We start from the raw sequence: 24,641 nt of genomic DNA, 5'->3' as shown, positions 1-24,641 counted from the left end.
CTTGAACCCGGAGATGCCCTGCCCTGTTAGTCATGCTGCCAGTGGAAAAATATGGTACACGCACATACCTGATAAAACGAAACATTCCTGTCAGTAAATTGCACCTTAAAAATGCGCTTTTATTACCGTCGGACAAGATTGTGAGACTATACCCCAGTAAGTCATGTTTAAATGCTGTTTTCAAAACTCTTAAGCAACTGAAATAAGTTGTTGTGAAACTTAAACAGATCTCAGTTCAGAGAAACGACCGATCCTGTCGCAGACAGCGCTCTGCTGTTGCACGCGTGCGTGCGAGCTCTGATTGAGTTCAGCTGAAGGCGGGAGACGCTTGCTGTTTTTTTGTTTCCCATGTAAAGAGCAGCTCGCGTGGTGTCTCCTGCATCTGCCATGCTATATTTTAACTGCTGTAGCTAGCGAAGTTAGAGGAGGTTGACTCGCAGTGCTCAACACGTGTGTTTTTTTCTGCTTGGCAAGCCAACCGGATGTAACATGGGGGCATGGCAGCATCGGCGACTCCATTTTTTAATTCGAAGTTCGAGGTTGTGACTTAATTTCGTTCGATATCGATGTGACAACCTTAAAGGATTAGTCCATTTTCTTAAAAAAAAATCCAGATAATTTACTCACCACCTGTCTTTGTTCAGTCGAGAAGAAATAATGTTTTTTGAGGAAAACATTGCAGGATTTTTCTCATTTTAATCGACTTTAATAGAACCCAACACTTAATAATTAACTCAACACTTAACAGTTTTTTTCAACGGAGTTTCAAAGGCAAGGCAAGGAAAGTTTATTTGTATAGAACATTTCATACACAGAGGTCATTCAAAGTGCTTTACACAGAAATCATAAAAACAATATATAAAAAAGAAAAAAGAAAATGTAAAAATAAGAGATACACGATAAAATCCTTTATGGCGTTTTTCAGGACCGGAGGAAGACGAGAAGTTTTGGTTTAAAAGTGCATATGTGACCAGTCACGGAGTAGTAGTGAGACAAGTCGGATCTGGGGCATTTTGAGTTATTCACAGATTGTGAAAGTGCAGTTTCATTCCCGAGCTTCATTTACAGTCTGGGGAGATGCACGCTATAGGTTTGGAAAAAAATAAAACTAAGCAAACATGTCTGAGGAACAGGGCAGCCACGTCACTACAGTCACGTGACTTCACGCTCGAGCCGGAAGAGAAGACAATGCTGAATAAAGTCGTAATTCTTGCTATTTTTGGACCAAACTGTATTTTCGATGCTTCAACACAATCTTACTGACCCACTGATGTCACATGGACTACTTTGATGATGTTTTATTACCTTTCTGGACATGGAAACCGTATAGATTTTCAATGGAGGAGACGGAAAGCTATCGGACTAAATCTAACGTTAAAACATCTTAAACTGTGTTCCGAAGATGAACAGAGGTCTTCCGAGTATAGAACGACATAAGGGTGAGTCATTAATTACATTATTTTCAGTTTTGGGCGAACTATCCTTATTCAGTAGTCACGCTGTTCCCTTTGGGGGCGGAGGCGAAAACACAAGCTTATACAGTATGCAAATATAAACACAGACAATGACGCCCCCCGCTGCACGCTAGAATCTCCGGAAAAACAAGCCGATTTCAACTGCAAAATGTACGCTTTTAAATATACAAAAACTGCTATCTCAAACATGGAGAGGCTTCTTCGTGATCTCAACTCACAGATTCTGCAATAAAACGAAAATCACAAATTTTGAAGAAAAAAACGTTGTTTCTCATTTTCTCGAAACTTGTGCTGCCGACTTGTGTCACTGGTTTCCGTGACGGGTCACATATTTGTCAAAGACTATTGTCAAAAATGACAATTGTTTCGCTAGATAAGACCCTTATGTCTCGTTTGAGATCGTTTAGAGTCCTTTGAAACTCTGAAGATAACTGTTATGTGTTAAGTAAAGTGTTAAGTGTTGGGTTCTATTAAAGCAACACTATGTAGTTTTTTTTACCTTTAAATAATGTCTCTAAAATTATTTCAGTGATAAAACAACTTTTAACTGGACAAATTGTACTGTTGCTGCAACCTGAGCAGCCTCCTAGCTGCTACAAGCACACTCTGAAAGTGGCGGTGGAGGGTAGGAAACACAGCCCCGCCCCTCCCCCTGCCTGCAGAAGAGTGTCTGATACCAGGCACTGTTGCGCTTTTCAACCACATGTGGGAGCTGTAAGTCATTTTTACATGGAAACTACATAGTGTTGCTTTAAAGTCCATTAAAATGAAAAAAAATGTTTTCCTCAAAAAACATAATTTCTTCTCGAATGAACAAAGAAAGACAACAACATTTTGGATGACATGGTGGTAAGTAAATTATCTGGATTTTTTTAAGAAAATTGACTAATCCTTTAATGTGCATCATAATAATACTCTTTAAAACATGTCCATAAACTTCATAAAATCAAGCAGATTTAAAGGAACAGTATGTAGGATTGTGGCTAAAACTGGTATTGCAATAACAAAACTTGTGGCTAAAACTGGTACTGCAATCACCCAACTAGTGGCCAATACACAAAATGACAACATAAACATCAGTTGAGGGCTGCAACTCCACTTTTTAAATGACAATATCCTGGCCAGACCACTGTTGTCAGTGATATAAGTATTTGAAATGAAAATGATTTCTAAATGTCTAGTGACATATCAGGACCATTTTATGATTAATTGATATAAATTTCTTACATACTGTTCCTTTAAGTCTTTGCGAGATAACTCGTCAATGGCTGGGAAAGAGTCAAGAGCAACAGACCGTTGAAAGCTGCAATTCACAGCATTTGCCTCTCTGTCGCCATCTCTGTTTAAAACATTAAATTGCAAGTTACTTTACGTACTTACCTTTGTTCAAAACCAACTGTCATGTTTATGTACTTGCTCCATAACTGATTAAGATCAAGAACAAATTTAATGTATGAAAATGGAGTACATTATGGAAGTATACTACTTTTTCACCTGTGTTTTTTCTAATTTAATCAGTTATAACCCTAGAGAAGTTAAGTAATTTCTGTCAATGGGCACATAAAAAAATTACTGAGTGCACTCGTAATTCCACCTTTATGGAAATGTAGCCATGTGGTTTGCCCTCTTTCGAGGCAAGACCATAACCAGGCCCTCCGGAGGACATGAAAAGGCAAGGAGAGGTCAGGAGCGTGAAGGCCATCACAGACAGAAGGAGCTGGGTCACACAACAATGAATCAACACTCCTGCCATGATGGAGGGATCAAGTAACTTTTGGTGTGATGAAGTTATCCATTAGGAGAGACAGCAGGCAGGGGAGGCCGAACCTTCAGTAGACAGCCCACTAAATCAAACGAGTCCAGGGCTTATCTCCTCACCTTACGACCAGGGCCTCCAGAGCCCTCACAAGGTCACCTGTAACGATGGTGCGGGTTGAGGAAGATGAGGTTTAGTACAGATCTGGGCCGTCCTCAGGTTGTGAATCATGCAGGCATGTGTGCAAACCCCTCTGTGGCATCACTCTTCAGCAAACTCTGCTGTCACCATCCACACCAGCCTTGAAGGAAGGTTTGCCTGGATCCTGGCCAGGGTCTCATCTCCCTTTTTTAGGTATTGGCTATCCTTTCAATAGCTAAATTTCCTCTCTCATCTAGATGAGGATGTGCATTAACGCTGTAATCTTCTCAGACCTGTCCTTCAAAGCCACCAGAGGCGCTATGTCAGCTCAGCCTTCTGGTGGATAGGAACTTATAAAGGGTAATGATGCCCATAGTTTGGGCAGAACATTGCTTTTCACTGGTGTGCCAGTGCCCAGGGGGTGGAGGTTTATGAAAATGTCTGTCTCTGATGCACAGAGCTTTCCAAGATGATTGATTTCAATGACACATTGAGTGACCCTAAACCTTGCACTTCTCCGAGCTCCAGGGCTTCTGCCGTTTCCTAATGGGCTCTGATAGAATTCTGTCAACACATCATCAACAACATTAAAAAAAGACCTTGCTCTCAGCAGTAATCATTGCAGACGCACTGCTTTTCAAAGCTTTTTCCTGAGCTTGACTTGAGTTTAAAATGACAGTTCACTCGAAAATGATTATTCTAGCATCATTTATTTACTATCAAGCCGTGCTACGCAGAATCTTAGTCATCATTGAATTTCTTTTTTCTTTCAGACTAAAATATCATTAACATTATCTAATAATCTCTTTTCATGTTTCACTGATTTCTTATAAGAAATACATTCATATTGGTTTAAAGCAACATGCCAATGTTAGATTTATTTTGGGGTGAAATTTTCTATATAAAAAGCTATATTTTCTATAAAGTAAATAAAAAAGTATTAGATGCACAAACTATGTGTGTACTGTTTGTTTGTGAGCGTGAATTGTCTCTTTTTTTCTTTATCTCCATACCAAAGCTAGAAAAATATTTATGAGATTAGATTCAAGGATGTGACCCTGTCTGTGAAATCCAGACTAAAGTTTATTAATGTTTGATTTCAACCATTGATTTCACATTGACTTCAACATTTTTACGTAGCCCTTCTCGGTCAGTATTAAGATATCAAGGTTATATTTTCACAGAATATTTTTTACAATATGTAGGTTTGATTTTATGTAGAAAATAGTAAATCACAAAAATGATTTTGGACAGGTTTTCACAGAATATGTTATGTGGTATTCCCATAATCTTCATTATTTTAGGATATAGGGCATGTCCTCCGTGCTATACATCAGTTTTATAAACCCTCTCCTCAGGGCCTAGTGTCAGCTGTACTGTGCTCTATCATGCAGCGTTGGGTAACACAACATTTAGTTTCTTATGCCTGCTCAGACAAAAAACGTGCCCTATATAACCCTTATTTATTCCCTACAATATAATAAAATAAAATTTTAAGAAGTTTCTTTTTCATAGCTTAACTCTTGCACCGCCAGCGTTTTTAAAAAAAGTTGCCAGCCAGCGCCAGCGTTTTTCATGATTTTCACCAAAGTTTAATGCCTTCCAGAAAATGTTTTTCTTTAAATAAATAAACATACAATATACCAAATGAAAGAACAGACCCTCTGCTTTCAAACAAAAAAAAACCGTTTCATCCTACCTTTAGTGGTTCTTTTGTAATCAGCTTTTGAATATGGGTAGGTTTTTGCAAAAACACCATATTTTGAGCAAAAAGCAAAAATAATTCAATTTTTGTGACTGACTTTTCATAGAGATCCCATCCAGAGCGATCTTTAAAACAGACACGGACATGCAGCAGCTTGCCATAGGGCAATACTTCCGGTTTTAAAAAGTTGCGGAAGGGCGCCACCTGGTGGATAAAAGCGGTATTGCGGAAAGACGGAAAATCTCGTCATTGGCGGGGAAGCGTTTTCTCTTAATTGACGAGATATCTCGTCAATGGCGGGGAAAGAGTTAATGAGATTTATCATACACCCGGTGCAATGCAGCGTAATGCGTGACGCAAGTGTTTTTTGCTAGTTAACTGCCCGGCGCAGTTATCATTTTCACATCCAGCATCACAATCTGTTTAAATAGCAAATGCATTTGCGCCCATTGCTGCGCCCATGGACGTTCTGATCTGAAAACGAGATGTGTTCAGGCGCATTGTTGGCCCATTGGTATTTTGAGGCAACTAAAATAGAGTACGCCAAAGACCAACAAAAACCTGGTCTAAAGTCAATGGCGCAAAATTGTTTTTGGTTATTTAAAGAGCGCATTAGTAATATGCACCTATAGACTGTTTCATCGGGCGCACGTGCAATGATGCGATAAGCGTCTGGTCCGAACTTTACTTCCGGTTTCTGTTTGTTTAATGGTCTGACTAGTTGCTGAAATTGAACTTTTAAACAAATACCTTGTTGAAAATAACAAATGTTTTGGGTTTCTAAGTAATCTACGTGTTGTTTATTTTGCTTGTTATATAAATAAACTACTTTAAAAGGACATTGTTGTTATTTATTCTTCGCAGAGTTTACCGGAAGTTACGTGATGACCACGAAAGCCGCGTGTTTATGTTGTTACTGCCGAAACAGAGACATAGAGCTTTTCAAATCTGTGCGTTTTAGGAAGAGAGTGAAATCTGGAGCTACAAAAATTAACCATAAACCACGTAAACACATTGTATTACCATATTTTCCGTCGCTCCGGAGTATAAGCTCCATCATTAAAAACGGATTCATTAAGACGAAATAACATATATAAGTGGCAGTGAACTATACATCGCGTTTTTTTCATCGCGAAAAAAAAATTCACAAAATCCAAGCCGAAGAACAGACATTTAATCTGGAAAGACAAGTTATTCAACTAAACAATAGCAGACAGAACAGCAGGCTGAATAGATGTCCCTACGTTAAAGTAATATTATCAGTTACTTAAACGATAAACCATAGCATACAGAACTAACCTGGAAGGTTCAATAGGCTAAATTAACCGAACAAGCCAACTAGCGTGAAGTTCGCAGATTCGTTATTCCACATTACTGAATCCATTGAATTACATAAATACAGGAGCAGCATATAGCGGACTCTTGCGGCTGTATGCGCTAATGTTGTCTCTTGCCTCATAAATGTCAAAATTAATTCATACTGACTTACAAGGCGCACCTGACTATAAGACAGAGCACCAGCCAAGTTATGAAAAAAATGCAGCTTACAGTCTGAAAAATACGGTATTCCAAATACACAAAATAACGTTGTTTTTAGCAATGAAATAGGTGCTCTTTAAAGGATTAAAATATAAAAGATCATTATTGAGTTTCTTGGACTTAAATGGGGACTGTTTACAGGACTTTAGAAGGCATAAAGCTGAGATCAGCTGGCCGAAGATGTGGAAGCAGATTTTTTTGCTTTTAAAAATATTTGCATTTATTTAGATTTTTTTAATGCTACCTCGCAGATTTTTTCATATGATGACTTTGTTCAACGACTTGTCAACAAAACAGGAGTTTCAAAGCAACCAAAACGCTTAGCTAAAAAAATGCTGGCAAGCGCCCACAGTCGGCAATCGCCTGGCTTTTTTAGCTATGTTTAAACACTTTGGTGTATACGCCCCCTTAAAGTTGGAGGAAGATCAAAAAGGGGCATCAATATAAAGACACATTTATCCAAAGCACATTGGACTTTCAAAAACGATGCTCTATCTGATGGGTAACAAGAACAACAGCTCACAGAAAAAAAACAGAAACACATCTTCAGCATTCATTCCTCTCCCCTCAACCCTGTTTACCCTTTTGACCAACCATGAACTCGATCAACACATTTCTCCACCTCTACATCCTCCTCAACACCTCCTCCTTCTTCCCTCTCATTTCCATTTCTCCCTCTGATCCCGGCGAGCACGGCTCCAAGATTGCCACTCAGCCCACGTCTGCGGAGCAAGTGAGGGCGCCGACTGCTTCCAGGATCAGAGTCTCTATGCCTGGTGCGATGTACGCATGATGATGCGAAGAAATGTGGGTTGCTGTAGATTAAGCCATGTACAGACAGGACCATGATGGTCTCATCCAGAAAAAAGATTTAGGTATTTTTTTGTGTTTAGAAAACAATACACACCTCTAATGAGACTGTGTGAATGATTGTCGTTTGTCTTCCTGGCCCACACAGGTTTCTTGTGAACTGCAGTGTTGTCATTACAGAGGCACATTAACTGCTACCGGCAGTGACTGACAAAGCAATTATCTCTTTTACTGCTCCACAGTGTATTAATAAGCGAGCGCTAATAAGTAAACATTGCCGATTTTAGTGCAGTGAGAGCAAAACGTTTATAAGTAGGGAAAATAGGTCCCAGCGCAACTAGCCTACATGTAAATATATGAATACATGCAAATACTGCTGATTTGCTACAAGTGTGTTTTGGTACTCTGCCCGACTCCCTTTTCCAAAGTGTTTTTCAAAAATCATGCACCCTGCCTTCAAAGCCCTTATAGCCTGACCGATTTTTAATAAAGCAAAACTCAAATAACTAAAAACACATTAAACAATCTGTCAGCGTCATTAAAATACAATTGTCTTTTAAAGTCGCAATTAAATTTAGATGAAAAACTGCTATTTTTTACAAATGACTTATCTGTGAGCTACATTATTTAAAAAAAATAAAAATGTGCCTTTATAATCTTTAATTAAAAACGCAAATCTCCTCCCCTCCTCGAAACAATCTCTCTTTACTTCTGATCATATGGTTTGGCAGGTGGGCAAAGTCTAGAAAAAGATCGCAGCGATAAGCAAATAGCAACGTGACACAACTTCAAACGATACAATTAGTTATCGATGGCCGAATTAAGTTCAACCCTACCTTTTATTATTTCAGAAGCCACTTCACTCAGATATACATCACCACAGGAAAAATAAGACAATCGCTACTTCAGTTTGCATGGCGACTATAAAGGTCCACTGTGTAGATTTTTAACGCTATCTAGTGGCAACCAACAGCTCAGTCCACAGCTCAACCCTCCCTTTCGAAACACATAGTGAAGCTCCGGTAGCTGACACAAAACAAACACATCATCGTCTGAGACAACATAGTGACAAAACACGCTACCACAGAGCAGTTTTCCATTTAGGGAAACATGGCGACTTCCACGTTCCTGCGGTGTATGGAGATACCTCATTTTCAATGCTGGAAACTTTCCATGGGAATTAACGGGAAAAAATGGGAATTAACGGGAATATATGGGAAGTCATGGGAATAAATTGGAAATTTAAAAAAAAAATTGTTGAGTTGCTTATTACAGGGAACTTAAATGCAGTTTAAAAAAAAATCTTTATTAGAATAAAGAATTTAAAAGAATTTCAGATAGCACACTGCTGAAGGGCCATTGAGGTCACACCTCCTGCATGTACTTCCATTCTTCCAATACATGCACAGTAATTTCTTGTATCCTATATATCACTTAAGGGGGATTCCCATTTTCCAGGCCTTGACTACCACAGAAGCTAGCAAACTAGCCAACTAACTGGCAAATATCTAAATGTGTTTATACAGGAAGTAGCTAGATAGCCAGCTAGCCAGTAAATCTAATACCTAAATTTAAGCTAGCACTATTATAATAACTACAATAATGTTTATTATGTTTTTGTGTTACTCAATGAAAGAATCAAATAAAGTTCTACCCTACAATTAAATCAGTCAAGACGTCATTTAAAAAAATTATGTATTTTGTGTTTATGTTTATTTGTTAATGTTTATTTATGTTTGTATATGATATTGTTTATATAAATTTCCAAATAATTCCCATAAATTCCTGTTAAGTTTCAAATTTAGAATATTTCCACAATTCCCCAGATTAAGTTCCCTGTGAAAATTTCCCGAAATTTACCAAAAAACGTTCTGCCCCTTTGCATCCCTAACCACTGATAATATGATTATGTATATTATACTGCATTTCTGTCAGGAGCTCCTCCTAAAAGTTACACAATGCACCTTTAAGTCAAACTGGGACTTGTCTAATTACTACAGTATAATAACTTGTTCACACTGTCAGTCCAAATCCGATTTCGGTACATATCCGATTGGAATCCAATCACATTTAGAACGTGTAAACGGACAAAAAACGCATGAAATCCATTTTTTTCTAATGCGTTTCAGGGTACATCCAGAGTTGCATTTACGAAAATCCATTTCAGTCTGACTGCTCTGATTTTTGGTTATGTCATGCTGTCACGTAAACGCAACCCCAGCGCAAACTTTGGAACGGTCCATTTCTGACGAAATGATGTCCATGTATTGGGGATTATAGTTTCTACAACATCAGACGTCAAGGAAGATTGTCATGCCAGCGCAAATTGCCATAGAAACGGTGAAGAGAATCCCGAACACGGCAAAATGCTACAGGACGCACAGATCGAATTGTGATACACAATATGCACAGTGAGTCTGTAAAATCGGATATGTACCTAAATCGAATATAGACTGACAGTGTGAACAAGGTATAACAGACAAGTCCCGGTTTGACAAACCCTTGCACTTATATTCAAGATACAGATTACATGGAACATCTTACATCTCATTGCTTTGTCTCTTTAAAAAATATGGCTCTTTATGGTGGGAAAAACCGAGGTAAAAGGAAACACAAACTGAGCATTCTGTACATTCCTATTAAGTAAGCACACTTTGATAATCTCATACTTTTAACGTACCATCTCCCAGCCCAAGCAGCTACAGTACTGAGGTTTGCTGATTCATTTTTGTTGTTGATGTCGCCTTAACCACATTCTTATACGTCTTTATTCTGCTTCTGGGATTTCTGTTTTCTTTTCAGCTAAGATCTAGGATACAGAGACAGATCATGGGATCTAGGCTTATTGTGAAACGTGTGTTCCAATTACTGTGGATGGTTTGTGGATGTTATTTTAAATGGCAGCCAGTGAGAAAACATCTGAGATGAGCATTAAACATCAGTATAACAAAAGACTAAATGCTGTACTGAATCGATCGCAAGATGGCTTTAAAGTTTACCTTCATATTTCTTTCTGACAAGCCGATGTACTTGACCAGAGAAGCAGCAGTCAGATTACGGCAAGCCCAAACTATGTTGGATAGCATCTGTAATATCAAATCCATACATCACGTCAGCTCTAGTTATGGGCTCTGTTGCAGCCTGCCATCCATGATTGGCCAAAGGAAGCTGGAATATCATTTCTCAGCCCTCCTTGTCACACAACTCCATATAAAAATTTCATGCAAGTCGCACGATGGACCTGCAAGGGTCTTTCCCTTTGGAGACATCCATGTAACAATGTCACCCTGCAACATTTATTACATCCCTACAAGTGTGTTCATTAAATCTGTCATGCAAGGTTTCCTTTGCCTCTCGCTCTCTTTCCTTTTCCTCCAATCTCCCACTGACTCTCTCTTTGATACCCCAGGTGGGAGTCAGGATCACTAAAATAGCTAAAAAAAAAACAGCCCGGGCACGGCATAGTGTGGCCTGGATCTGTGCTTGCTTTTTGAAGGCAGAACTGAGAGAGACAGCCGTATCAAACATAATGAGGGTTGAGTTATGTAGGCCACTCACCGTTTTTATGTCATTTTTAATTGCTGTTGCAGTCATTGGCAAGGCCTTTCCCAGAGTCCCAGGGCGGGTGACCTCATATGGCAGAGGACAATTAGGGGCCGTTTTGTCAGAATTTACGTCTTCGGCAGCCATTAGACAAGCCAAAGATGTGTCATGATTGTATTTGTCAAGTGGGAGATCTAATTGGTCCATTATGCCTTGACAGGGAACATTTGTAGAAACCGATGTGCTTTTATCGCTCCAAATAGAATCAATTCTGAAAGAATTACGATGTTAAAAGTTTTTTCAAGATTATGTTAAGTGTTGGTAACAATGTAACAGGGAAATATGACCACACACTCACTTGCTCAGACCCATACATTTTTCACCAACGTTTTGGCCAAAAGCCTTTGTCACAGTGTGTTTTTTGACAAAGGCTTTTTAATAAAAATAAAAAAAATAGATAAAAACATCTATTTAATCAGATTTTTCGTTTATTATTGCTAAATAAAACCCTTAATCAGAGAATTTGTGTGCAGAAGTGTAAAAGTACAACACACACTTGATTTTTACTAAATTATTTTGAGCCATCTAGTGGATAATAGTGGAATGTAAGATTACCATAAAAACTCGCCAGGGAAGCGTCATTGGCAGGGAAATGTTTTCTCTTAATTGACGAGATAACGTGTTAATGACGGGGAAATATAAAAAAACACAGTGTAGGGGAGAACCGGGGTGAAAGTAACGCGGGACAAAAGTAAGTAAGTGATTTTCTTCAAGCCCTGATAACATTTGGATTTCAAACTACGACAGCATCTTAAGCGTGCAACCCTTGACAGAGCTGACAAATATCACGTTATTTCCTCACCGCTTTGCACGTCTAGGTCCGGAAAGCTGTTTTCAACCATGTTAAGTAAATTCTTAAAGTGGTAATTGTTTCTTATAACGCAGTGTGTTTCTCGTTTTATGTGTTACAGTACTGATCAATCTACAGGTTATTTAGTGCTCTAGCCGTGGCTTCACACCAGCCGCATTTAAGGAATCAAAATCGTGTCTACTGCGCCTAGTTTGCCGCTTTAACATTTTGAGTTTACTCACTTCACTTGCGCGTGACAGCCGCGTGTGAAATTCTAGTCATCGAGACATTCACGCGGAAATTCGCGTCATGGGATGGGCTTCTGTGACTCCGCTCGCCTTCTGTAATCATGTCACTACTAGAGCAAGCTCCGGATTGGTTAATGCGGTGCGTTTTTCCACCAAAGTTCACATTTGTCAACTCACGCTTTTGCCGCGGCAATGCTCAATTCGCACTGCGCTAAACGCCTCATTCGCGCCGCAAGACCTTCAGACGCGCGTCAACGCGTCTTCACATTGACTTAACATTGAAATGACTCGCGCTTGATGCCACTAGCACGGCTGGTGCAAACGCAGCATAACACATCCTGAAGTTTGATTTCTCAGATATTTTTCAAAATAAAAGTAAATTGGGTTTAAATGTCAGGAGTTCCTGTCGGGAAAACATTGATTTAATCAGATTTTTTGTTTATTATTGCTAAATAAAACCCCTAAATCAGAGATTTGTGTGCAGAAGTGTAAAAGTACAACACACACATTGATTTTTACTAAAATAATTTCTATATTTTAAGCCTAAATTAAAAACTTTCTCCAGTTTTAAAAAGTAAAATGTTTTAAAATGTCAAAATATAATAATAAAAAACATACTGAGTAGTAATCTTTGAGGATGTGCTGGTAAACTGCAATAAATAAATTGTTTTGATAATGAATATTTTGGTTTTCATAGAACCAGAGAGAAACTTGGAAAAAGGATAATGGTACGGTCTTAATCAAAGACAGCAGACGACTCCGAGTCAGATCTGCACTGGATCCACACCAATATCAGTGGCTCTGGTGCGGATCCAGTGCAGATCTGACCCGGAGTTGTCTGCTGTCTGGGATGCAACACTATAATACTTACAGTAATAGTAGTACCATTTTGGCTTTATTTTTTTTCCTCTTAAAAAAAACTATTTTTATGTTTATTGTCCCCCAAGTGTTTATGCCCATATTTATTTACGCACATAATTATTTTTTTAGGGTGCGGACAACCCTCAGAAACACAACCAGTTGAGCTAATCGACTAATACTAAACCACTCAAACTTCCCTTATAAGGTCCTGTAGCTGTACCATGGTACTGTTATGATTACCACAGACTTTTGATATACACTTAATCATGGTATTAAGTGATGAACATATTCATATAAAGCAGTACGATGACATAATGGCACATTTAAAGCACATAAAAACACAGAAATACCACTGAGTTATGTCTCTTCATTTCTCATTCAGTTTTTTTCTCTGCACAACCAGCTGCACCCTCCACCTTTGTTTTATCAATCTATTCACTAATGAGCAGTAATATCCAATGCAGGCGCTGCCCGGTCGATGTCTCTCATCACAATGGTAATCTGTTTTTATAGCACTCATCGGCCGGGCGCTTTCAGTCCGCGACTACCTGCAGTCTAATCAGATGTAATCAGGAATGGCGCTCTGATAATGACCATGGTGCGATCAATGTCTTTCTGTTGCTGGAACAAATCATTAGGGAAACATAATCGTTAACTTTGACAACATTAAAAATGAATAATTTCATTTGCAGCTCATTGAGAAATGGGAAAGCGATATCCATGTCTGGCGGCCCACTTGTCATCATAATTTCATTTGAATATACAACTCCAGGTAAAGTGAAGGCGCCGGAGCACCGGCAATAGGTGCCAGACTCTTTGGAGTGTGCTGGGAGACAAAAATAACACATGAAATTAGATTATGCTATAACCTCTGGCACATCTACTGTTTAGTTTCAAACGTTAATTGCTGAGGTTTGTCAGTGCATTCACTTGCTTTGAACAACCAGCATGACAGGGATTAAATGTTCTCACTCAGTGCGTGAGACGCGGGCTGCTGGAGGGACAGAGGTCCACTCGCCTGCTGTTTGATGAATGGCTGAAAGATCAATGTGGATGTGCTCTGGCTGTGGAGATTGACAATGTTCTTATTTTTTGCCAGCATAGGGATCAAACTTTGAACATTTAAGAGAGATGCAGACAGTGGCTTTATGATTCGACATATCAAAACTTAAATTCAAATGAATACTGTCAAAACAATTAAATGGACACACTTTTTTTGAAAATAGGTTCATTTTCCAGCTCCCCTAGAGTTAAATAATTGACTTTTACCATTTTGGAATGCATTCAGCCAATCTCCAGGTCTGGCGGTACCACTTTTAGCATAGCTTAGCATAATCCATTGAATCTGATTAGACCATTAGCATCACTCTAAAAATTACTAGCGTTTCGATATTTTTCCCATTTAAAACTTGACTCTTCTGTAGTTACATCGTGTACTAAAACCAACAGAAAATTAAAAGTTGCAATTTGCTAGGCAGATATGGCTAGGAACTATACTCTCATTCTGGTGTAATAATCAAGGACTTTGCTGCCGTACCATGGCTGCAGCAGGCGCAATGATATTACACAGGGCCCAAAAATAGTCCCCTTGGTAACTTTCAATAGCAGGGGACTATTTTCTGGCACTGCTTAATATCATTGCGTCTGCTGCAGCCATGGTACGGCAGTAAAGTCCTTGATTATTACACCAGAATGAGAGTAGTCGGCCCGACTCTCTTTTCCAAAGAGTTTTCTTTTTAAATCATGCACCCCATCGTTAAATAATTTCTTTACACGTATTCAGTTTTATTCTTTACAGAAATTGCTTCAAATTGTAAATGGTTTCATCCTGTTTGCTAGCTTCACAAAAGTGGAAAGTGCAAAAGTTGGAGCAACCAGGAAAAATATGGTTATCGCACTTTGAACTTAAGAAATCAAATTTACGGTACACTTGATGCCTACACTAAAAATTATATGAAATCAACATATATTTTTATATTACCTTAACTTAAAATTAAGTTAAACAATTTCAACTTGTTTTAATAAGTTATGTCAACTTAAAGGGGACAGAGAATGAAAAAAACATTTTTTACCCGCATTCATGAACATACAAAAAGTGCTAGACATGCTAAACATCTCAGTCTCATAGAAATTCCTCTTTTAGAAATGTCAGCCAAAAAACGTCCCAATCTGAAAAACTGATGCTTATGACATCACAGGCATCTAACTGCCCCTCCACTTTAAAATAATTGGCTACATTTTTTGAGTGGCAGCAAAGTCAGCCAATCAGTAATGAGATTGCAAGTTAAGCCAGTAGGGGGAGCCAAATTGGTGCAAAACCACTTGTTTAAAATCCCCCACCCTAATAGAGCTATCTGAGAGAAGCTTCTATACAGACCCAAACAAAACAATTTTTGTCTATGTCACATCACTGAACAAGGATAAATAAACTGTTCAATCATTCTATGTCACCTTTAACAAAAAGAGTCAAAACTTAAAGTAGTAGGCTGAATAAACTTGCAAAACCAAGTTGTTTTACCTTCATGCTGCTTTTCTTTTTACAGTGAATTTAATTGCTGCTTAGACATATGTTTTATTGTAACATTAAAAGGTTTATAGATCGGTATTAAGATATCTGCCTTTCCTCATTGAAGTAGAAAAAAATTCATCTTGTGAAACAGACGGCATTGCAAATATATTTCATGCAAATAATAATGCTAAGACATATAATAAAAGATTTAAACGTACACAAACTTCTGAGCTATACATTGCGTGACAGTTAATTACTTTTTAATGAAAATTACTATAAATCACTACCAAAAAAATTCCAGTAGCGAGAACTCCAGACCAGACAGACTAAAACTCTTTTTCCTGTCCTTTAAACAGCACATGCAGATACTTTCTTACTTTCTGTTAATGTTCAGCTTGGTTCCTCTCCTTACGGTCAAAGTGATTCTGCTGCCTTTTGTTAAAATAAAAACCTGTCTGATAAGCAATCAGCTTGTCTGACTCCAGCATCACAACAAAGCAGAAAACAATTAAGTCCATTTTCATTATGTAGCTTGTTTCAACTAAATAAAGACAAACAGCCTATCTGTCTAGATGTGATTATGAGTTTGCTATTATGAATAAAAATGTTCTTCTATTGCTGTGTATCAAGTGTTAAATGCCGTTGCAGGCATTCACAAAAATTTTAAATGTAAATATAAAAACATAGAGACATTAATACAAGTGCTTATTTGTTTCTAAAATATCTTTCATTGCCTATGGTCGAAAAACTATAAGCAATAGCCTAAATTTTAACATCATCCCATGTGCTTTACTGCATGTGATCTTGTTTAAGTAGATATAAAATGAAATTTATTCTATGTCAATAGTGTTGGAAATATTACATATTACTCCTCGACCTTCCAAATGTTATTTAACCAGTGAAATTCATTAAACAAAAAAATCTCATCAATTATTTACCATCCGAGACCTTTTCCAAACACGAGTCTCCCTATATAAACAAGAAGTAGATTTTCTTAGGGGAGCTATTGAAAGGAGAGCATCTGACAGGTGTGGGTTTATGTGATATATTTGCCCATTTCTGTCTGGTACTATGGAGCATTAAATACATTAAGGTCTGGTAACCTTGAGCAGAACGCTGAGTTAAAGAACTGTGCCTAAAGCCATCGCTCTTCACCTGCCCAAGTGATGGAGCAGAACCTGCTTCATTAGCCCCAATCTCAGCCAATCTCGGTACCCTGACAGCTTCAAACACCCATGCACACACACACACGTTTCCATGTTTTATGGGGACTCAGAGGTAGAGGTAATGACATTTATACCGTACAAACTGTATAACCTTTCCCATTCCTACCTAAGCCACCCTAAAACTAACCCTCACAAAAACTTTTGCATTTTGATCTTTTTCATTAAACATCATTTAGTATAATTTATAAGCCATTTTCTTCATAGGGACCAAAAAGGTATTAGTATTACTATTTTTGTGGGGACATTTGGCCCACATGCCATAGGATTACAAGGTACATACAAACAACAAATAAATGTATATGCATGCACAATGGCAACCCCAAACAAATACAGTGTATACATTTACATACATGCATGCACGCACACAAATATATCTCAAATTGTAATTATTGACAGCAATAGATCATTTTTCCTAATTTATTATCTATTATGCATGAAAGAAATGAAAGCTACCCTAAGGTCCCAGAGGAAAGAAAAAATCCAAATTCATAAACTGTTTTAAACCGTTCACTGTTAGTGACACACACGAAGTTACCAAGACAGATTTGCCTAAAACAAAAGGAAATCCTGATATCAATAATTCACTGCAATCCTCCCCATGTCTTTATGTAACAGAATATGGATGGATTAGCCAAATCCTGTTCTGTTTCGCCCATGACAGGCCGGGATTTCATTATCTACCTGCTCACAACACATACCTGTAGCAAAAACAAATAGAAATGTATTTATATGATACCACATAAATGAAAACTCCTGGTGCCACGTAGCTATAGGCTAAGCCGTTCAAGTGCTTGAGCTTTGCTTTCATGATACAAAACACCACAACGCTCCGCGAACAAAACAGCGAGGTTCATTTATTAAAATATCATTTTCAGATCCTGGCAGCTGGAATGTCTAGAGTCTATTGGTGGCTGGATTTTCCGCCCATAAGTGAAACAAACAGCGGCAGCAATAACAGCAGTGTTGCATTTCAGACAAGAGCCGCCCACTATTTATTAGACAGCAAACGCACACACACCAACAAACGACTACTGGGATGTTTACAATTTCTCTAACAAAACCACGAAAGACCGATCTGCAGTCGGATCACACCACTTTCTCCATTAATGACTGCTCAGGTGGAGGGAGGGGAAGAGTGATGGATGCCGACCGATGGCGTCTCCATCCGTGATGGAATGGGAAAAGTCAGCATTTGCCTGTGGATTGAGCTGCGGGTGATTAAATAGTCCAGTTAGTCCACAAAGTCATTAAAAACATTAAGTGCTGGGTAATTAATCAGAGGAGCCGGGCAAATGAGTAATTGATTTGCCATTTTAAAAAAGCCTTTCTTCCTTTTGGTCCACCCAGACCACTGTTGTTTTTTGGTGAGCCTGGGCTCTTTAATGCCGCATTCTTATTCTGCATCTATTAAGGAATTTTTTCTCATTTGGGAAAATATTAAGTTCTGTTTCACTGTAATGTGCTGTACAGACATGAAATGTGATCGCAGGATCCAAGCACAGATAGTTGTAGTTTAATTCATCCAAAAATGTAAGATAATCCATGACAAGACCACAGTAGTGTTGTTTTTGGCAGCCTGTTTTCATTTTAGTTTTAGTCTAGTCTTTGTGTCAAGCTGTCATTTTAGTTTTTATTAGTTTTAGTCACGTCATACTCTTTTTAGTCTAGTCAAGTTTTAGTCGACTAAAATTCTTGCCATTTTAGTCTTATTTTAGTCAGACTTATCCATTACTATTTTAGTCTAGTTTTAGTCGACGAAAACTGATGACATTTTAGTCTAGTTTTAGTCAGTGATATTGTATTTAGTCTCTTTTTAGTAATCCAATTCTATTTAACCCATATAGTATAATGACCTAATAGTATTATAGACAAAACAATATTTTCTTTTAGCCAAACCCATTTCAAACAAAAGTTATATTGTTACCTTATAGACCCAAGAATACATCCATTCCAGACATGGAAGATGCTCTGATTTGAATAGATATTTATTTTACTATGAGTGAGTGACTTGACTGTTCGTAAGAGTCTACATAAAAGTCTACATAATCAAAACAAAAGTAGTCTAAGCAAACACACACGCACACAAGGTCAAATGGGTCACACACAACTATAGTATGTGTGAGAATAGAAATATGCTATTGTTAACATTTATAATTGTATTTTGACAGCAGCACAAACTACAATCATACATATGTAATTATATATTATTATAGTTTATATTTCTGCATCTGTACGTTACCACCAGTGTACCTAATGGACTTTGGCTTAATCTAATGTGACAAAGCTGATCTTAAATGTCAGTATAAATTCAAGCAATTTTGGAGAATTACTAAATGTTTTTCTTCTAAGTAAATTAAAAGTCAGCTTTAAGAAAACATCAGATGTCTATTAAGAAAAGCAAAGTTGGTATGTATGGTTATGTTCTCAACAGTACAGGTGTTTGATTGATTTAATACTCAAGTATTCAGCGAAGTATGTTTTGTTTATTTAAATAATAAATAAGTGTAGTTATTAAGCATATACAAAACAACGAATGTCTTTAGCATAGATTTACAATGTTTCAAAACGCAACGCAGCACAATGTCATTTAAACAACTGTTACATGATATACATTTTTACATTGTTATACTGGTGGTGTCAGCAATCAAAGCTATAGATTTTAACAGGCTTGTTGAACTGACCTGAAAGTGATGCACGGGATTTATTTTGGACTTTTCTTTTACATTTGGAGCCAGAATGCTGCATCTTCCCGGTCGGAATCGCCGCGCGGCTACAGCGTTTCTCATGTAGTGGAAGCGTTTTGTGCAGCATTTAGTGGAAATGTGTTTATCTTCAACAGCGACTGCCATGAAGAGTCGTGTCCGTAAAAGGGAGAGGATCTTAGGTGCACGAGCAAGGCTTGTGGACCCACTCGCCATACTGTAACCGCCCCCGTTTCTCCGCTTTCCGCATGTCTCGCGGTTGCCGCGTACACTGTTGGAAATGCCCATTAACGTGCAAATGGAGGCGTATGATATCAAAGCATCGCGAGAGCAGACTGCCCCGCATGCTTTCTACTCACTCTCGCGGTACTTTCATGTTTTGATTGATCTACGCAGCGCCAACAACACACGTGATCACCTGCAGTCAGGTGGTGGGGGCGCGGATATGCTGAGATGGGTAAAAGACGAAACAACGTTATAACATTTCGTCTCGTCTCGTTTTGGTCAACGAAAATGAAGAGACATTTTAGCTTAGTTTTTATTTTGTAAACCACTTTTAGTTTCGTTTTTATTCGTCAACAATATTGCATTATACATTTTATTATAGTCATCGTCACATGACCAGCATTTTCGTTACGTCTCGTCTCGTTTTCGTCACGTGAAAAAGGTTCGTTGACGACTATATTTCGTCATACTTTTCGTTGACGAAAGCAACACTAGACCACAGACATAAACATGAAACAACAAAACACAAAGAACCTTTACATTTACATTATATTGTGCTGACTGTGATGCTCACGGTTCTTGTTTCTGAGATAAGATTGGAAAACATTTTCGCAAAGGGAAAGTGGGGTAGTGTTTATAAAAACTGGAAACAATTACCAAAGAAATTGAGAATTTAACCCAAACAAGAAGTATTATCGTTTTGCTACTGATAGATTTACATGGAAAATTATATCTCTGTTTAGTTTAACGTTCGTAATTGTTTGGACAGAAGGAGTTACGAACTTTAGTTATTGTTTCCATTGCATCGTGGTGGATTAAGGAAATTAGACTTTCAGTGTTACCGTGGGTTCACACCAGACGCGTTTGAGGCGTCAAAATCATGTCTAGTTTGCCGCTTGAACATTTTGAGTTTACTCGCTTCATTCGTGCGTGACATTCTAGACATCAAGACATTCACGTGGAAATTTGTGTCATGGGAGGGCCTTCCATAGGCTTCTGTGACTCCGCTCGCTTCCTGTAATCACGTCACTACTAGAGCAAGCTCCTGATTGGTTAACATGGCGTGTTTTTCCGCCAAAGTTCAAATTTTTCAACTTGCGTGTTTGCCGCGGCAACGCTCAATTCACGTGCAAATGAGGCGCAATCGCTTCGCGCCGCGAGACCCCCAGACGCACGTCAATGCGTCTTCACATTGACTTAACATTGAAATCACTCGCGCTTGACGCCTCAACCGCAGCTGGTGTGAATGCAGCATGAGTAGTTGTAGCATCTTATAGAAGACACACCAATATAAATGTAATGCACCAAAATTCAAGATTTTATTTAAGGAAAGGAAAGAAACGAAAGAAACCCAGATGCACTGAATGTCTCACCCTGACATCCCCAATTTCTGGGGATGGAAATAAAATAAAGTCTCATTACACGATAATGCCAAAGCTTAGTGGGATAAAAATAACTTTATTAAAACAGTGAACTAAAAATAAAAAAATGACAACAACTGGGTATTTTACGATCTATATTGTTCATTACACCCCTTGAGGAACTGTGGAATCGCCGAAAAATTAATTCATACAGGCCTAGAACAACATGAGGGTGAACTATCCCCTTTTACATGAACTAACAATAAACAATACAGTTTTTTGCGATTTATTAATATTTGTTAATGCCAATAAAGTTATTTATGTTTGTTTATTGTGCATTAAAGGTGGGGTGCATGATCTCTGAAAGCTAATGTTGACATTTAAAATTACCTAAACAAATATGCCCCTACCCCAATAGAATCTGGACCTTCTTATGATAGACCCGCCCTACAAATACGCAACCCAGGCAACAATGATAGTTAGTAGACACAACTACTAAGTAGGCTATAAGTGTGTTTTGGTACTCGGCCTGACTCCCTTTTCAAAAGTGTTTTTCAAAAATCATGCATACAGTATCAACTATGTTAACAGTTACAACTTTTGATTTTTATTTGTGAAAAAATTTTTTTAGTAATGCTACTCCAACAAAGTTTACAACATTTTTGAGCCTTATAATCCAGGGTCACTTAGTTAGTAATAAACCTATCTCATCAGCCATTTGAACAAACCCGCTCTATATGCTGTCAGTGTTGTGATTGTTTGTATGTATTACTCCGTAGAAGAATAGCCTACATGTAGTGCTTCTTTACAAGGTAAGATCGCCATAAATTGGCCTGGCACACTTAACACAGCATATTTAGTCATCTTTGCGGATCCGTGTAAATGCAGAACTTTTTGACAGCGATGTGGTGTGTACATGAAATTTTTCACTAGCCTACATCATTGACGTTTAAACAGCCTAAAACAACACTATGAAAGTTCTGCTTGTGAAACAATCACATTTTCTATTTCTATTCGAACATGCTTTGAAGTGTGAGAATCATGTATAAAGATAGGCTTTAGCTCCCAAAGTGATATTGATTCTCTCATTTAGGTGAATAAGATGAGTATCGATTATACAAATAAGCCCCACAAAATCGCATATTATCATTCTATCCAACTAACTTAATATGTAAACACTCTTGTATTTTGTTTCACTATTAAATACAAACTAAAGTGTAACAGAGCAAGTGTCAACATGATTAGGTTTAAACTGTGTTTTGCTTCATGCTTTTGTTTTCTTAGAGGTTTGAGAGACCCCAAGGGTATTTAAATTGATTGAAAAATCTAACAATGAATGTTTGTTGTTCTTACGAGAACTGAAGATGAACAACATTTTAAACTTTTTGTTTATATCTTACATAAAAAATATAACATTTGTTTGGGTTCTCAGAGACCTGTAATATAAATATGAATGTTCATATCTTAAGCTTCCCTGATTTAATGAATCAATAAGTGTTTGATTTTCTTTTGAGAAAAATTAAGAGGATTGTTAAGATTGTTAACTGATCCTTCCACCACCAAACCCAAACCTGCTGATCACCTCATTCTCTGTTAAAGGTAGACGAGCAGCTTGTATCAGACAGCATGTAATCATAGAAAACTCTTCATCCAGATATCATTTCATCCATAAGTCACTGACTTCCATATGATGGACAGAGTTGCTTAAAAATCAGTTATTTGTAACAATCAAGCACTTTTTTAAAAGTGTTTTTTTTTTTTTGGTCATTTTTTTATATATATACATGCAAATAGTTAAGTTTAATGAAAGTTAACCTTATAAAATGTCTATTTACTCAGAAATGAAGATGGAGAGGAGCACAATAAGGTGATAGAAAATGCTAGAGAAAGTGAAGTAAACAAGATGAGCCACACAGGGTATTATGACTAAAAATAACATTTAAACAGATAAAATGTATATATTATGTGAAATATCTGGTCTGTTAACTCAGTCATGAAGATAAAGAGCACAGAGACCAGAAAGCTGGTGCAGAACAGGTAGGATCAATTTTTTTTATGACCAATTAATGTAGAAAATTGTACCATTGTGTAGTCTGCATGCACACTATACATAATATATCATGTCTTCACAAACCACAAAAATTGTGTGTGTGTGTGTGTGTGTGCGTGCGTGCATTAAATTACTATTTATAATTTTTCCTGGTACATTACATGAAAAAACATAAAATAATAAACAGTACCTTATCAACAATAACCTCAACAGTTGATACTGGGGCCAGTCGTGCAGTCATTTCATGGCACACATTTGCTAGTTTTTCAAAGTAGGCCTACGAAAGATAGAAGCAAGCAAAGACAAATGGCATTACAACACACGAAGCCAGGAAAACAAACAACAAAACACGACAATGAATGCTCAAGCAACGCACCTTTTAAATTCAACAATCCTCCTGTAAGAACAAACTACAACACTTTTGATGCTGAATTCAAATGCAACTTACCAGTAAGTTTCCTACTTTCACATCCAGCTGCCGTTCTTTTCTCACATCAGTGATGATGAGAGTCGAGTCAAGTACATACTCGATTTTGTGTTCCTGTTTGATTCTTCTGAGCGCGACCACTGAATTTGAATCTATTGCCGTTTCTCAAGGCTGCAGACTCCGGGGGCCGCATATACAGCATACGTAATGCCTTGGTTATTTAAGTTAACTGAGCATTACATTCGCATAAGCATATTACAACAATTTATGATTACTAAAAATAACAGTCAACTTTATAATTGTAAACATTCTGAAATACGACGTCTTGATGATGTATGGGTGGTCCGTGTACCTTTTGATAGTTTGTTTTTCAACTTCAAATGAAGTAAGCAGAAACGAGAAAACGGCCCCTTTGTTCGTTTTTTCGTTTTTTACCGAAAGACGAAAAACGAGATTTCGGGTTGATTTTTCGTTTTTTTGTTTTTTGGTAAAAAACGAATAAACCACTCTAAAATTCGTTGTGACGTGTGGGCGGTCGCTAGACGCACCTCTCCGCCAATTGGTCAACCAAAATGTGAATATGTGACATCATCCGTTGCATAGATATGTATAAAGGCTAGATGGCTTACCGCTGAGTCCCTAATGGCATCACCTGGCGGCCATCTTAGGACAGGACGCTCGCTCACTCGTAGCATTGAGTTTAATGGTGAAGGTACTTTTAAATGACCATAACTTGCTCAATTTTCTACCGATTTTCAAACGGTTTGGTTTTTTACAAACGTTATTAACGTGGCTATAATACTGGATGCTTTGACATGTTTCATGATTTTTTTATATATTTTTAGTATAGGTATGCAGTGTCATAGTTACATCTTTGACGTTTATAATAAACCAAACCGTTTGAAAATCGGTAAAAAATTAAGCAAGTTATGGTCATTTAAAAGTACCTGCATCATTAAAACTCAATGCTAGGAGTGAGCGAGCGCCCTGTCCTAAGATGGCCGCCAAAATGCAGACGTTCCACTCAATTGGCCAGCAGGGCGGGCGAGCCATCTAGCCTTTATACATATCTACGATCCGTTGTTCCTCAAGTCTGTTCAACAAAATAAAAGTCCTCCGCTGCTGTAGCCTACTGATCTGTTAAATGTACAGGTCCTAGATTGAGCTATCTTCTGTGTAACCTAAGTTTTGAATAAATATTTATTTCTGGACT

The 24,641-nt window shown here is 37.8% G+C and overlaps 1 long non-coding RNA gene across 1 annotated transcript; it reads right to left on the bottom strand.

Annotated features, from left to right (window-relative positions):
* Window positions 1-23,537, bottom strand: LOC135747171 (uncharacterized). Its single transcript, XR_010531725.1, has 3 exons — window positions 23,450-23,537; window positions 23,192-23,278; window positions 1-68 (listed from the first exon to the last, which is right to left on the bottom strand). It is a non-coding gene; the product is annotated as an uncharacterized lncRNA (long non-coding RNA).
* Between the last annotated feature and the right edge of the window lie 1,104 nt (window positions 23,538-24,641).

The sequence above is a fragment of the Paramisgurnus dabryanus genome, chromosome 6 (genome assembly GCF_030506205.2).
Source record: "Paramisgurnus dabryanus chromosome 6, PD_genome_1.1, whole genome shotgun sequence".
Classification (NCBI taxonomy): domain Eukaryota; kingdom Metazoa; phylum Chordata; class Actinopteri; order Cypriniformes; family Cobitidae; genus Paramisgurnus; species Paramisgurnus dabryanus.
The sequence above is the reverse complement of the archived record's forward strand: the minus strand, read 5'-3'. Positions and strand labels throughout refer to the sequence as shown.